Here is a 15,839-nt window from a genome sequence, read left to right as displayed (position 1 = left end):
CGGTAAGGGTTAGATGGATATATTCTTAAGCAGAAAGCAGCAGATCTCTTCCCTTTGTCACAAACATCGCACATGAAAATAAACCCCCTCTCCTTAAGTAGAGCACTGTCGTAAGCAATTTCGCCAGCTGTTTGATGGCGTAACGCAAAACTCTTTGCTAACACTGTTAATAGCGGCGATCAAATGTTTATATAAATAAACATTCGAGGAAGTTGCATGCAGAGACTGATTCTATCCGGCTGAGCGTAGAGCTACGTACTATCATTTGATTGTTTTGGGTTCCAACTTCTGTTCCAGGTGGTTGCTAGCCGCTCTTAAAAGCCGTGGCCGTGATAGAGTGAAACAGATAATATATATATATATATATATATATATATATATATATATATATATATATATATATATATAAACGAGCCCCAACTCTAATTAGGCCCCGTTTCTTAGTGTTTTGTCCGAATAACTAGTTTATTATATTCCAAACATCACATCAAAACACTAGGGTCTTTGGCCTTTTTTTCTCCGTTGACTGTAAAATGCTCAGAAAACCAATTGAACGTCCTGTTTTTTGGTGGGTCACACACTATATATACATATATATATATATATATATATATATATATATATATATATATATATATATATATATATATATATATGTTCATCAAATACTTCTGCATGCAAAATCCAATCCCGCATTTTGCTAATTCCTACCCCTGATGAGAAGGAAAGTATTTCTTCGAAACTCCGCGGATTAAGAACTATCCATTTATCTAGTGTTTCCTTTTCAGATTAAATATGTTTTTAACTCATTTCAAAGTGTTTTTTAACATATTTTATTAACTGTTTGCTCATGTATATATGTATATATATATATATATATATATATATATATATATATATATATATACTGACATGGTGACGAGCAATTGCCTATATATTCCATATATTTATTGCAATTGAAATCTATAGAATCGCCCATATATCGAACGGACTCTTTTTATATAAAGCAATCTACCGTTGATTTTATATGTCGGTCCTTTCGGTTTGCGTGGTAATACAATTTTTCAAACGCATATGTGATGTTAGGTTGTCTAAGGTGTTAACTTTGGTCAAAATCGTGTGTTCTTTCTTTCATTGGATTGTTTCAGTTATTGATTATCGATACCTATCGAAGACATTCTCATACAGATTTTACCTAAGAACACTGCCAGGCACATAAGTACCTTCGCGTGAAATTTCATAAAAAGTTTTCGAGTCCATTAGAAAACGAACTCACGCGCAGACGAACATACAATGTTCACTTTATATAATAGTATAGGTCAATGATCATCCCTCTTGAAAAAGCCCGCATAAATCGGACGAAACGGTGAGCGTTTAGGTCCTTCCACCTCTAATCGATTTTTTCATAACAGTATATATATATATATATATATATATATACTATATACTATATATACTATATATATACTAGACTACCCGTGACTCGTTGGCTCAGTATGTTATATTAGCTATGGAATTCTTGTATGATCGTGACACTTGTGGCGTAAAGAAAATAGTGTTTTTTTATATAACAGTAACATTTCTATGAAAGTATATTAAAATGAAAAATCACGGGCGGATCACTCAAACATGAAAAAAGTCCTCCTTATTCGTGCAAATTTACCTATTTTTTCGAATACTCGCTTAAAATAAAAAATTAAACATGATTTTCTTACGAGTCGAACGCCGGCGAAAGTCATTTAGCAGCAAAAACGCGCATGAACCTACCGATGAGAAATATAAGAATGAAAAACCCATATTGGAATCCTTTAACCAAGTTATAGAAACTTAAAATCTAACAAAAAAAAAATTATTTATAAAACCTAAAGCAAAAAATTAAACATAAATAAATAAAATAAATAAAACTAATATTGAAACAGATTAGTAAATGTGTCAATAAATTTAGCGTTCTCACACAACTATTTTGTATCTAGAAATGTAAACAAAAAAATAAAAAAGAAGAAAGGAAGGAAAAGGGGCGGATAGAGAGTAGTAGTAGTAGTAGTAGTAGTAGTCTTGACTTTACAAGAATTGTTCTTATGTTTGTCAACGGGTTAAAGTTGTTTAGTTGTAAGAAAATACCGACAGTATAGTTGTAATAAAGAATAGTTGCAAAACACCCCACTCTTCCTTTGTTAAATAATAATTTCGAAATAATAACGTTAATATTTCAGTGCGCAGGTCAAAATCTGCAAAAGAAGCGATTTGTGTTTATTTGTTTACGTTGTTATGGATTAATGCTTATGCGCGCATACGCAACCGGATGTCGTAAACCGGAAAGTGGGTTACATCACTCGTTACAAGGTCATTTGAGTTTTATAATTATATATATATATATGTGTGTGTGTGTGTGTGTGTTTGTGTGTGTGTGTGTGAATGTGGTCAAATGCACCAAATTATTTAACAAACATTGTATTAAATTTATTTACAAATCTCTTAAATGTTCCTTGAAAAATGTTCCTTAAAATATCTCTCTTAAATTAAATTTACTAGCAGGCTACTTAAAAACAAAAGAAAACAGTTATATTTTTTTTTCCTTTCCATTAATTTTTTTTTACTTTTCCATTAATTTTTTTCCTTTCCATTAATTTTTTTTTCTTTTCCATTAATTTTTTTTTCCTTTCCATTAATTTTTTTTCTTTTTGCCATCTTTTATTCAACCATTCGTTCATTTTTTTTTCCAAAAAGAATTGACAAGAGTCAATAGAAGAAGTATCTAATGCGTTGAGTAATTGGGATGCGAACCGGGTCTTGACCAGCACGGACATTGTCCGAAATGATGACTAATTAATTGACCCAAATGACCCACTGATAAGAAGCGAGAAACAGGAAAATTCACAGCGGACATTGTCCTGGCTATTTAAAACGACGGGGTTTGTTTCACACGGTGACGAATTCTATTGTCTTAGAAAAAAAAAGAGGTCACTATCTTTGTTCGCATGAGGATACGTTCGCATGTCCGAATCCGAGTTTTCTATTATCTAAATAAAAGTACAATCATTAATCAGTTAAAACTACTTTTGTTTTTACTCTTATTTTACCCCGCCACCGCTCTATATCTCTGTCTCTTTGATTATATCTCCCTCTTCCTTTATATATCCCTCTCTATATAAGTGTGTATACATACAAAACTAGAGATAGGCAGAGATAGAAAAGGGAGAAAGAAGAAAGAAACAAAGGTATCCTCTCTGCTTGCATATAAGTAACCGGAACGGTCTCCACTAAACTACTCTTTCAATTTTTGGTTTACGGACTTGAAACTCTGTGTATAGGGGATCCAGAAATGTGGAACAATTTCGATTTGTGTTTTAGCAGATAAAAATACTGTTAAGGAGTCAAACATTTTAAAAATAATAAAATTGGCAGATGTAATTCGACAAAACGTGTATCTTGTAGGCATGTGCAAGTATACATGTGTACGTTTAACAACGTTATTTTTTAATTGTTGATATGCATATGGTCTTAGGTCAGATGGATACAAATAATCCTAGAGTACTGTATTTTTTGGTTGTGATCCTAGCTTATGGAACCCAAGTCATATTTTTATTTACCTATTGAAATAACTACTAAATACTGTGTACGATATAAGAACAAAAATTTAATAAGAATTGACTAATAATAATAATAAATACGACATCTACATCAATTAAAATAACATATTTAAGCGAATTTTACGACCAGGCAACTCCCAGGCGCTCTGTTAGTATAAGAATAAAACTAACAGGGGCGGGACTTTGCCTGATCGTAAAATACGCTTAAATATGATATTTTAATTTATCCAAAAATGTATTTGGGTGCAATCAACTGAAAGCAACATACAGCGCATCGCCTTCCCAAATCGTCACCCATCAGGTAATGGTCAGGGTCAACGTTGCTTAACTTCGTTGGTCTGGATAGAACGGGTGTGTTAACGTGATTGCGCTGTATTGACAACCACAGCGATATCAGTTCGGTATGAAACCTCAGCATCTTCAACGTACTGACCACAAATGTCAAGTACATATTTTAGGTCAAGTAGCATGTGATCAGTATAATTATTTGCGTAAAACCTAAACAAAACAGGCATGATTTTATTAATTTGTTTATTTGTTGTGCATTTTTGAAGAGCTTTACTGTAACTATAAACTCAATTTAACTCGTAAAAATAAGGGAGAAATTCCAAATAAAGACATGTTAGAGAATTGTATCTAACAGATCCACTAAATTACTTTTTTTTTTTCGATTATTCGGAATTTATCTAATTTAATCATAATTAAAAAATTGTTCGTTTACAATTTTCTTCAAGAAGTGATGACAATTAAAAAATCTAACATTTATAAAACACGGGTTATTTGAGATGATATAAAAATGTAATGGTTTCTTTTTTTTTCAGAGTTGATAAACGACTGGTAATCAGTGTCGATAGTGAAAGACAAAGTTTATTGGGTTGTTTTTTTTCTGAAGAGAGAACTTTCTTTTTTTTTTTAAACATCTAGTTCTAAATAATTTTTCTCTGTTTTATAATATTGTTATCTGTACGTTTTAAAAAGAGCACACTTTTAAATATGTAAAACTACGTTTGTTTATTATGATATCTCCTTATATAAGTATAATATATCTTTAATATTATGTGTCTAAAATCATTATTAGAATTTTGATCAAACTCTATAATAATAATAATAATAATAATAATAATAATAATAATAATAATAATAATAATAATAATAATAATGTGATTATAGAAAACGTAACACGAAAAGGCTTGATATGGCTTAAAAGAACACAACTAAGTCCCAAATATTCTTCTTCATCATCATCGTTTTCTTCTTCTTCCTCCTCCTCTTCTTCTTCTTCTTCTTCTTCTTCTTCTTATTATTATTTATTTATTTATTTATTTATTCATTCATTTACTCATTTATTTATTTTCTCCCGTGTCTCCTTTACCTGGATACTGGCTTGGATGCCTGGCGTTTCCCAGGTGTTTAAAGGTGTGTGTAGAGCAAAATAAAACAAGTGGTATTAGGTAGGCAGGCTCGAACCCGTATGGGGAAGAAGGAAAAACGTAGAAAAAAACGAGACGTCTTTGCTGTTGCGTCCATCGCCAAAGGTTTATTTATGGCTAGTCGATTAAAAAGACGAGATGACTTTCGAAAATATCGGCGATAATAACGATTCTCCTTGTAGTAAATTCCCCAGATGATGGTGAAGGAAGTAATTTTTTAGCCAATTTTTCGATGTTTGTCGTGTGAATTGTCCGGCTTCAAAACGATATCGATCCCGTGAAAATCCATCGTTTCTGTCAAAAGTTTTAGGCAGATATACATACATACATACATACATACATATATTTAAGCAGAAAGGTAAGACTTATATTATACACTAGTCTGCGTGCCCGGCGTTGCCCGGGTGTTTGAAGGTGTGTGTTCAGCAAAAAAAAAAGTGGTAGTAGGCAGTCAGGCTCGAACCAGTATCGCGAAGAAGGAAAAGAACGTGAAAAAAAATGTTACGTCTTTGCCGTTGCGTCCATCGCCAAACTGGAAGTGGCGAAGATTTAATTAAGACTAGTCAATCCAATAGAGGGGATGATTTTCAAAAATATCGGCGAAATACGCGACCTATCTTTGTAGAAAAGTACGCAGTTGAGGGTGAACGAATTAATGTTTTTAGGCAATTTTTCGATATGTATCGTCCGAAGGGTCGAGCTCCTCGTGAAAATCCGTCGCCACTGTTGAAAGTTGTAGGCATACATACAGACATACATACATGATGATTGCAACGTCTTGTCAGACGAATGCCACTCCCTCAGACACTTAAAAGTCCATGAGCCCAAAAATGACTTTCATCGACACAGGACCATTTTAATAAACAAATGTCTGAGGGAATATCTATACACAGATGATGTTACAGAGTCTTAGCTTTGTACGACAGCTAAGTCTCTCTCTCAGTTCAAAATGTTGACATCTAGTAACAAGCAAGAGCAAGCCAGCAACGTTAAACTGCAGACCAGCTTAATGCGGGTACTGGTCTCCCGCTTTATGGTTTTTTTAAATCAGAGATTTGCTTCTCCTAGAAAGGTTGCCTTCACCACGGCTTATAGGAGCCCTCTCCACCCCAACACACATATACATACACACAAACACACACGGTGCTAGTTGGCCGTTGACCCCGAAAAAGGGTTCATTCGCCCTTTTTCATACATACATACATTTAAACAACCAGGTGAGATTAATATTATAGATTATAGATATCCTCTTGTAAGTATTTCACAAAAAATTGACGAGCACAACGCACATAGGTATAATTGCTTTGGTCTTTCAACGAAAAATTGTGATTGAATGTGATATAAAAATTAAAGCCTCTAACTCTCTAGACGTTTTATTAAATAAAGAACTTCTCTCTATTTCTTTGAGTTAATGGATTGTATCATCGATATAATCAGTTCATTAATTTTTCTACATAAATATATGTTTTTTTTTTAATCGATCATATGTAAATTTTCGAAAAATGCTTTATGGGTATCCTGAATTAAACTGAACATGAGAAAACCGATCATTATAATTTGTTTGTGCGCAGCTGCTAGACAGAAGGAGTTGGAACATGGGTTATATTTATTTTTAATTTATAAAAAGGGGCGAAAATGGGCTGGTCGCCCTTCGTGAAAGTACAGATACTTTGGATTTTCGTGAAATCATACCAACAGAAATTAGACATCAATTAACAATCATTCCTTAAATATCAGTTTCCTTTGTGTATTTTAAATGGGGTTTAGGGGTTATAATGGGTTCCAACTTTCCATTTTTCAAACTAAAATAATAAGATTTGTATGTATTTGATTCATAGTAATGATAAGCCAATTTGCATGTGGATTTCGATTTTTTAAGACTTTTTAAGTTTTAGAATGTTCTCTAATAAAAATGACTCAATAGATTTTGATCACAATTATAATAAGGCTTCTAGACATAAGGTTTAGTAGCATTTAATGTTGATTTTAATCTTTGCAGGTGCACACATGATTGGAGAGCACTTGAATGCCTACTTGACACTATCCTTGAGTTTCTACACACGGGTTGTCACTTGGCATGAGGATACTTTTTTCCATAGAAGTAAACCCTGACCCAATATTCAAAACCACATAATATTCGCTGCCCGCAAAAGATCTTTTTTCTATGGCTATCGGATATTAGATTTTACGAGGAATGGTGCACCTTCTCCAAATGATGTTACTTCAAGAAATAACACGAAGCTGGATACTCCACCAGACTAGCTGAATTCTTGTCCTGAAATCCAGTAAGACTAAGAGACCAAAACAAAAGATATACAACATATGAAAATGTGTTTTTGGGGGAAATTACGTTCTCAATTTCTTTACTAACTCAGTGTTTGAGAGCTAAAGAAATTTAATGAAACATTCAAATATATCTATATATCATATAGAGTTCAATTGTGAGTCCCATGTACTAGGCCCCTGGATTTCTGAGAACTTCAACTGAAATAAAATAAATAAAAATTACTAAACTATTCTATTAATTTTACTTGACCCGGACCGTTATTTTCTTCTAGTTTAATAATGGTCTTTATCGTGAAATCTTTGCTGTGGCATCCTGGTCTTCTACATAAACTTCATAGTTATGGTATTGATGATAAAGATCTTGCTTTCTGAGTAACTCCTGATTTATCCTGGACCCCAAAATCAACAGAGATTAGACTATTCCTTTAATGATCCGTCCCTGTTAATTTTGCGGTGGAAGTAAAGTCCTGTGCAATTCTAGGAGGTCCACCCTCCCAGGCCTTTCTTTCTCTTTTAGAAGGTGGTAGTTTATTGCTAATCGCCTAAGGCATATTCGATGGTCAGAGTGCCCCTCCTATGAGGAGTTGGCTACTCACTCCCACATTCCGACGCTGGTGTCTATGTTCTCGCGGTGGGAAAGAACTAAATATAAACTCTTGATGGACTGTCTTCATTTTTTTTTCCTATCAATGCCGGTTTTCTCATGGCTATATACTAGGTCCAATATGTATTCTCTATAGAAATGACCTCCCAGAGAATATTATTCAGAAAGTTAACATTTTTTTTTACAAGGTGGTCACCACTTATCAAGGCCCGGAAGCCACTCATGGATAAGGGTTATTGTAAGTACAGTACGTTAGTGTGGATATTTAAAGTGTCTACTTAAGGGGGCGGTGCATCAGGAATTTGTTTACCTTGGACTAGACGACATTCATGTTGTAGTCAGGAGGGAAGCAGGCAAACAGAACAGAGTTCCACAGGCGTGCAGTTCTAATAAAGAAGCTTTGTTCATGGAATCTACGGTTTGATTTAGGCATAGATAAAAAGTGGGGAAAGTTTTTGACAGTGGATTCGGCTAGACGGGTGTTTTTCGTAAAAGATTGGCGAGGGGGGGACCAGATTGGAGTTCAGACGAGCACCTGCCATGGAAATAACGATGATGAAACTACCTTCTATTCTGATCAGTTGAAATGTGCAATTGATCTAGAAGTTGATTTGATTTCAGTTATGGATTGGGGTAAAAAAAAAATGGCTTGTTTCATTTAATCCTGATATAACTCAACTATTGTCTTTCAATCGCAGGCGTGTCCCTTTCGCCTAATATTCTTATGGATCGCTCTGCTCTCGAGGAGAAATCGACTCTAAAATTGTTGGGTCTTTCTTTGGGAGTCCATATATTAAATCCTTTACTCATTCTGCTTCTCATAAAATCGGTTCTCTCTTTCGCTTTAACCGCTTTCTCACAACCGAGGCTATTCGCTGTCTCTACAAATCTAAGAACATACCAATCATGAAGTATTGTTGTCATATTTGGACTGGTGAATCTGTGTCGCATTTGAAGTTTCTCGATAAAATGCAGAGCCGTATCTGTAAATTGATTAGTTTCACACGTTCTTCTTCACTGCAACAGACGTGATGTTGCTAGTCTCAATCTTTTCTACAAATACTATTATGGCATGTGTTCTTCAGAATTGCCTGTTCTATTTTCTGTTTACTTTGATTCAGCTTGTTTGAGTTGTTGGTCTAGAAGTTTCCATCAATTCGCTATTTTAATACCTCATTGTAATAGAGCTTCCTATTTTAGTAGTTTCCTTCTAAGGACTGAAAAGTTGTAGACCTCTCTTCCTGCTCACTGTTTTCTTTCTACTTAAAGCGTTGGTCATTACAAGATTAAAATAATAGGCATTCCCTGTCTTTTGAATAATCAGCTTTTGTTCTTGCTAACCCTTTACATCAAATGGCTTCATGCCTTGTCTCGGGGGATTTTTATAAAACATTTCAAGTTTTCAGACTTACGACAAACCCGGCAAGCAGTTAAATCCCACGACTGCATAGAAGAGATCCCTAGGTCTAAGCAAACCTTCTACTCCAATAATTCCTTCCCAGAACTGCTAGACTTTGGAATTCTTTCCCAGGATTCTGCTTTCAGACTACTACTGATACGCAGAAGTGTAATGTGAACAGACATCTTGCCGCTCACCCCCCCCCCTTCATAATATCCCTGCAGTTATGTCTCTGATAGGAGACACCTACTTCAAAGTAGTTCGGGAGGGGAAAGAATTGAAAAAAAAGGACGAGGGAGTTATCTTTTCTTTATTGTAGTTTTTCAGATCAAATTGACACAATTAATGGATAGATGTACATACGTTTTGCTATACTCTTCTCTTGGTGGATTAAGGGCGACACGCTTTCATTTTCTTTACTTTGTCTTCTTGCTATATTATTGCATAATCACGTTGACACACCGGTTCCCGTTGGATCACTGAAGTTAAGCAATGTTGAATCTGGTCAGCACTAAATGGGTAACCATTTGGGTCTTCCAGGTGCTGTATGTGCTCTCCGCTTATCTCAGCATTGTTTTCAGTCGCCCTGAATCAACCTTGCCACTGGACTCAAACAGTGCCGATTCACGAGAGGTGTGGCTGGTGATTGCGCAACCCTGAGACTGAACGGAGGCATCGCTTCTTGCTATATTACAACAAGAACTGTCAACAAGAGAAATAATGTCTTCCAACTTTATTGTACCGACTTACGATTCATGCAATTCAACAGTTTTAACCTTTTCACTGTTGACTCCTAAACGAGTATGGGTGGTGTAGATTCATATACCTATTTCGTTGTCGCACTACGCGAGCAGTTTTATAAACATTGTTGGTTTGCAATTAGGGACAAACAAACTACCCTCAAAAGAGGAACTTTGGTTTGGAATAACAATAAAATTGACGCAATTTACGATGGATTACTCGTTCAATGAACGAAGCCAGAAAAGATAAAAGTATAGTATCAGAACAGATACTACACTTTGATTTGAGCCATGTGAGTATTTACTTGCTTCTATACGAGCGCAGAGTTAAAGACGAATACAGATTCTAGTCCGATGAAAATCTAGTTACCCCAAGAAAGTTTACTTTGGTTTCAGACAAACATAAACAATCCTCAATCTATGAAAATTTCTCATTCATTGAACGAAGACATCAAATATGATGTGTTGTATCAGAACAGATACTATGCTTTGAAAATTTTTTTACAGAAATATAAAAAAAGTGGATTTAAAATAAAAACTTAGGCACAAGGTAATTCGAAAAATTGAGAAATAGCTGTTGTTAGTCAGACTTTGTCACCATGACTAAGAAAATGCCTATTCTACTCTTAAATATAATTATGAATCCCCATAATACCACATTTACTTCAGTGTCCGTTCTAATTAATATTTCCCAAATTGTTGCAAAGTTTTTATTGGGAATAAATAAAAAAAGTTTTTTTTAAATATACTACACTTTGATCTCATCAACAATATACGATTTGCAGTAATTTCTCTAATTAATATCTTTTTTGCTAAAATACAACCTCTTTACCTTTCCTTCATCTTCCATCGAGGGGATGCGTATTTAATATTTTATTTGATTACAAAAATTATACTCCGTTTTGATATCAAAACATAATTCTCCTGCTCTCCCCCAGTCATACTCTCCTCTTCACTTCCCATTTTCTTTTGTTCTTTTATCAACTTTATCTTTTATCTCCGCCCTTTACTGTATTTCCTTTTCATCTGCAACGCCACTGACCATTCCCGGCGGGCAATGACCCGACTACAGATTCCCTGATGACCACAACACTGTCCAATATTTCCACCATAAATATATTGCCCAACAAGCACAAGTTTTTCGTCTTAATCACACCAGGCCGCATACACAATGCTTCCGTTCATGCTGGTCAGTTCGACTTAGTCTATGACCAATCGCTGGACATTGAACAGTGTCCGGATTAAGACATGGCAGCGACAGCAGTTCAGTACTAGTCTCAAAGTCACTAAAGCATTGACTAACGAATCAGAATGGGTGTGACAGCTGGCCTCGAATAACGTAATCACGTGTTTTCATGTGTTTAATATAAATCCTTTCAAACGAGGTTTGAATCAGCTTAATATAAGTAGCTAACAGGAGGGAAATATTAATAATGCAAAAACAGATGCTCATAGGCATTAGTCTTGAAAAGACTAAGGCTTTAGATAGGAGGAAAACAATCAGCAGAAAGATAATTTCACACGCTTTTATTTCTTGGAAGTAAACTATAGAAATACGAAGCCGTGTCACAATGAAGAATCGAAATAGTGAATTACTAGACTCAAGCAGATAAACAAGTAAAACGAGCTGGAACAGGAAAGTGGGGAATGGACCAGACGGTCACAAAGAACACGTACTATTATAGGACAGGATGCGCTGGCCTTAGGATACGGTTTTTCTCAGGTTACGATGTAGAATACGATGTTTTTCCTGCCTTTGGTTAAGGTATTTGCCCCGCCTTATAGCACAATCACGTTGATACACCGATTCTTCATAATATCACCGAAGTTAAGCAACGTTGAGCCTCGCCAGTACCAGATGGATGACGATTTCGTAAGGCGAGGTGTTATATTGACTGCTAGCTAAAATATCAGGTTGGGAAACTGGCACGGTCTATCCTTTTCTAGAGGGTAAATGGTACTCTCTTCAGCCATGGTAGGCACCCCATCTAGTGATGGCGTCATGATAAAAGTACCCTTGATAGCCCTGGCGAAGCATCAAGTATTCAGCTACAGACAAGATTTGAATTACACTACAAACTCATGTAGTGAGTGCAATCTCATCTGCGGAAACATGTTACGCTACGCTTTACGTTACGGTGTTATTTATAATGTTATTTGATTATATACAGGCGTATTATATAGTTTACTGTATTTTGTTACTATTTTTAATGCTGTATTTCGAGGTTCCGTTGTATTTATAGAATAGACTTAGACTACGAATATCACGACTGCAATAGAGGAAATACAGAGAAGGGGAAAGAGTGAAGCCAATCAAATTACAGTATGTGTTTTCTGTTTCTTCTTCGTAACCTCTATCGGACTGACTGTTAAAAACAGTTTTCTTATAGCAGTCCAACAGTTGTAATGATGCTGTGCTTCCAAGAAGACTAATACAGGTTTCTGGCGATAGATATCCAATCTTACCGTATCCTAAGCGCCCATAATGCCTTCCTTGTCAAATAACCATTATAAGATGTAAATCGCGCATGTTCAGATTTATGTCGGTGTTAGAATGTGCTATGTGTGTACACCGAACCGTTTCAAAAAGTACGGACATAATACCTAATCATAAGAAATAAAGCCTGGCTGCGTGGCGCGGACACTAACTTGGCCGGAAAATAAATATCCATTGCTTTGTTTAAAAAGATTCCTTACAGAGTGAAAAAAAACACCTGTCGTTTATCAAATAATAGGATAGAGGAAAGCCATTATCCTACAAGTGTCGCAACTACATTGAATGTGTATACTAAATCCCAGAATGGACGTTCCAAGTAACGATATGATGGTCTTTAACATGTTATATTTATTACCTTCAATTTAAATAGAAAAAAAACTTGCGAATTAGAGGTATAAACTGCCATCAACTCTTGTGCTCAGTTAATAAAGCTCAGTGTTTAGACACCGATGAAACTCCATGACACTTCCCGATGCCAGTGCTGCACCAAAAGAAGGTCATTTGCTGGTCTGAGACCGTCTCATCCATTGCAGTTTTTTTATGCGGGTCAGACAATTACTGCGGAGAAGTACTATCAAAAAAATTGATAAAACGCATCAGAAACTTCGACAACAGCACCCAGCATTAGTCAACAGAAAGGCCCAATTCTCCTCTACGACAATGCCTGACCGCACGTTGCTAAACCAACCCTGCAGAAGTTAGACGAATTGGGCTGCGAAACTTTGTCTCATCCGCCATACTCTCCATACATTTCACCTACAGATTACCACTTTTTCAAGCATCGCGACAACTTTCTACATGAGAAATGCTTTAAAAAAACCAAGCGATATCAAAAACAGCCTCAGCGACTTTATCAACATCAGAAGGCAAAAGTGTTACGTTACTGACAATAAGTCTGAATTTAAAAGTTAAAAACAGCAATAACTGTCTTGTCAACCTGATATTCTCATGCACACATGTTTATTGTTATTATATATATATATATATATATATATATATATATATATATATATATATATATATATATATATATATATATATATATATATCATAGCCTGAAACGGCATGAGATGAAAAGATAGGGCATACAGTCGAACTGGTAAATATCTGGATCGTGTGTACAAGAAAAATGCAGGTGAATGTTACCATTACATTGCTTGTTAGAACATAGTAGGAATAGGAGGAAGACAGAGAAGAAAAACAGATCGACCTAGATCTGTTCAGAGTTTGAAGAGCCAATTTTATCAATTAGAGCAGATGTCTCCTAACTACGGCCTGTGGGCTAGATCCGTCCTGCTCAAGACTTTAGGCCGGCCCGCGAAGCACATATGGAAAACGTAACAATATCAAAAATGTGTGTGTGTATTTTTTTTATTGAAAATGCGTGAAAATTATGCGGTGTTTTTTTTTTTTTTTCTCAGAAAATTATTAAAAGAATGCAGTTTAGGGAACCAGTTTAACTAAAAAGCAAAGCTAATGAGAAAAATTGTATAAAATAAACTTAAAAATAAGCAATATGGTCCCCCCGTTCCGAAAATTTTGGGAACATCTGAATTACAATGTTGACTAAAAGGTTATTCTTTTCGAATCCTCATGTGGTCCCCTATTTTCCGTTTTTTTTTTTCTGACACAAATATATATGCTGGGAATGTCAAAGTTAATCTATGACCCCTTGAAAATGATGTCCTATTCTTGAAAATGATGTCCTATTCCAACTATTGTAACTCTCACTTCCCTTATTTTGTCCTTTTATCAGAAACATCCCTGGAACGATTTCTGACAAAAGGAAGAGAATTCCTGTTTTCTAGGCCAGAATCCATTCCATCGAGCACTTACTGTTGGCAAGTTTTGGATCTTGAATTAGCATTTTTAGCACCTTAAATAAAACGCCTTTATGCCATGTCTTGAGCGATTCCCATTAAAAATCAGTTTAAGGCTATAAATATCAGTTACACTAAAACGGAAATGGTAATATTTTTCTTCTCCCAGACTCGTTGCCTTACCTTCTACTATTAAAGTCATATTTAAGGGTTGGATGGATGGATTAAGATCTTTCTTTTGGTAAAAAAAAAGTAGTGAAGTAGTCCAGAATGAACGCGAACACGACACACAGAACCCGCAGTCTATTCTATAAAAGTCAATTCTAGAAAAGTCTATTCTATAAAAGTCAATGCTAGAAAAGTCTATTCTATAAAAGTCAATTCTATAAAAGTCTATTCTATAAAAGTCAATGCTAGAAAAGCCTATTCTATAAAAGTCAATTCTAGAAAAGTCTATTCTATAAAAGTCAATTCTAGAAAAGTCTATTCTATAAAAGTCAATTCTAGAAAAGTCTATTCTATAAAAGTCAATTCTAGAAAAGTCTATTCTATAAAAGTCAATTCTAGAAAAGTCTATTCTATAAAAGTCAATTCTAGAAAAGTCTATTCTATAAAAGTCAATTCTAGAAAAGTATATTCTATAAAAGTCAATGCTAGAAAAGTCTATTCTATAAAAGTCAATTCTATAAAAGTCTATTCTATAAAAGTCAATGCTAGAAAAGTCTATTCTATAAAAGTCAATTCTAGAAAAGTCTATTCTATAAAAGTCAATTCTAGAAAAGTCTATTCTATAAAAGTCAATTCTAGAAAAGTCTATTCTATAAAAGTCAATTCTAGAAAAGTCTATTCTATAAAAGTCAATTCTAGAAAAGTCTATTCTATAAAAGTCAATTCTAGAAAAGTCTATTCTATAAAAGTCAATTCTAGAAAAGTCTATTCTATAAAAGTCAATTCTAGAAAAGTCTATTCTATAAAAGTCAATTCTAGAAAAGTCTATTCTATAAAAGTCAATTCTAGAAAAGTCTATTCTATAAAAGTCAATTCTAGAAAAGTCTATTCTATAAAAGTCAATTCTAGAAAAGTCTATTCTATAAAAGTCAATTCTAGAAAAGTCTATTCTATAAAAGTCAATTCTAGAAAAATCTATTCTATAAAAGTCAATTCTAGAAAAGTCTATTCTATAAAAGTCAATTCTAGAAAAGTCTATTCTATAAAAGTCAATTCTAGAAAAGTCTATTCTATAAAAGTCAATTCTAGAAAAGTCTATTCTATAAAAGTCAATTCTAGAAAAGTCTATTCTATAAAAGTCAATTCTAGAAAAGTCTATTCTATAAAAGTCAATTCTAGAAAAGTCTATTCTATAAAAGTCAATCTTAGAAAAGTAAATTCTATAAAAGTCAATTCTAGTAAAGTCTATTCTATAAAAGTGCAAGTATATCTGCTAGTATGGTATCGTGTCTGCTAGTATGGTGT

Source organism: Euprymna scolopes, chromosome 30 (genome assembly GCF_053919585.1).
Source record: "Euprymna scolopes isolate OS-2025 chromosome 30, ASM5391958v1, whole genome shotgun sequence".
Lineage (NCBI taxonomy): Eukaryota > Metazoa > Mollusca > Cephalopoda > Sepiida > Sepiolidae > Euprymna > Euprymna scolopes.
The sequence above is the reverse complement of the archived record's forward strand: the minus strand, read 5'-3'. Positions refer to the sequence as shown.